This window comes from Cucumis melo, unplaced genomic scaffold (genome assembly GCF_025177605.1).
Source record: "Cucumis melo cultivar AY unplaced genomic scaffold, USDA_Cmelo_AY_1.0 utg000875l, whole genome shotgun sequence".
In the NCBI taxonomy this organism is placed as follows: Eukaryota; Viridiplantae; Streptophyta; class Magnoliopsida; order Cucurbitales; family Cucurbitaceae; genus Cucumis; species Cucumis melo.
Window position 1 is genome coordinate 8,199 of NW_026124266.1, and position 1,802 is coordinate 10,000.

The 1,802-nt window shown below is 30.4% G+C and overlaps 1 non-coding gene across 1 annotated transcript in view; it reads right to left on the bottom strand.

Moving 5' to 3' along the window:
- Positions 1-1,765: 1,765 nt before the first annotated feature.
- TRNAD-GUC (transfer RNA aspartic acid (anticodon GUC)) overlaps positions 1,766-1,802 on the bottom strand; it is a 74-nt gene continuing 37 nt past the window's right edge. Inside the window, exon 1 of the tRNA in view lies at positions 1,766-1,802. This exon is cut by the window's right edge and continues 37 nt beyond it. This is a non-coding gene — a tRNA (tRNA-Asp).

Below are 1,802 nucleotides of genomic sequence, written 5' to 3' on the forward strand. Positions count from 1 at the left end.
CTTCAAACGTTAAATAAAAATGGGGTTTGCTAATTCTTTTCGAAATCCGAAGATAAAAAGTTCCCATGGAACCGAACTCCTGGATCATCTGTCAACTGCTCAATCAATTACTTCTTTCGAATGCTAAAAAAAAATTAGTGGCCTTTCGATTATTTGATTTCAGATTCATTCTAATCAACATGAATTATGAAGCAAAGAAATAGAATTGGGCCACTATGTATATTAGATTAATATTACATATATGTAATTGATATGATATCTATATATAAATAGAAAGATATATATTGTATATTCATCTATATTCAAATTGATCGATATTCAACCTCTATTTTTATAGAGTACAATTTTATATTTATACACTTCAATAACAATAATAGATAGTATGGTAGAAGGATTCATATATTTCTTTCTACCATACTATCGGATCTTATCGAATACTTCTCTCGTAGAATACTGATAATTCTAGTCCGCCAATTTCATTTAAGACGCGAAATTTTAATGCTTTTCATTTTTCTTATCTTCAATCATTGATAAGAACTAAAACGTCAAGGTTAATTCAAATTAATCACTTTGACTGATTGTTTTTACGTATATTATAAGTAAAAAGGCGGTCGGAACTAGAATGAACAGTGCAGTAGCAATAAATGCGAGAATATTTACTTCCATAATATCATCGTTTCATTTTTTATTCGCAATAACTCGGGATTTAATCCCATAGAGATGATAAATGTTTCGCTTGTAAATTCAAGGGGATGCGTTGCATCTCGATGATATCGAATCGTATTAAAATATCATGAATAACAATATCGGAGCTATCAAATCGATTCATCGTCGAGAATTGAATAGTATAACATAGGAAGATCTTTTATCCATACCGAATTTAAACAAAATGGGATTCCTGATGCAATCAAGAATTTCGTTACTTTTTTTTATTTATAATTTTTTGCATTCTTTCTTTTCTATAATCTACTGCCCTCTTATTCAATGCAATCATCTGATGAAGTCTCATCAGACTACCTTTACCCTTACATTGTTTATAAACAAACTCAAGCAAAGAATAGCAGCGAAATTCAAAAAAGGAAAAGGAGGTAGGTTCGAACTAAACTCCTTCCTTTTTTTGTACTTATAAAATCTTCTTAAAAAAAAGAAATAAAAACGAAACTTAAACTTTCAAAAATTCTTAATTACCTCACTAAGAGAGATAGATGGGATCCTTGTTTGTATTAATATCCTCTTTCCTTGAATTAGTAGTGGGACGTATATATCAAAAGTTAAGTGTTAAATTTTAATAAGATAGATTATTTCAAATTCAAATTAGTAATTGAATTTACTAATTGAGGTTACAAAAAATCGGAGCCAGAACGGATATATTTTGCTTTCAGACGAAAAATTAGATCAAAGTTTACTATGTAAACTTTATTTTGTATCGTCCAAATTCCCTTTATGTATGTGCTTTCCGGAAACGTATAGTACTCTATTTCATTAGAAAAATCGGGCGTAATCAACTAGACCCAGTACGCCTTCGAATCCTGAATATGATGCTACCAATAATTGTGGTAATTCACATATGGCACATATGTCTTTCTCCCATCAATTAGTACTCGTTGAAGAAATCAAAATTCCCATATTTTTTTGTTGAAAAATGTGGAAAAAAAATAAGAGAGATCCCGTTTGGAATAAAATTCAGTTATGTTATTTGTTCTCTCTTTCACAGGAAAGGAAGAGATTAATTGATGTATTTTTTTTTTATTGGATTTGGATCCATCGGGACTGACGGGACTCGAACCCGCAGCTTCCGCCTT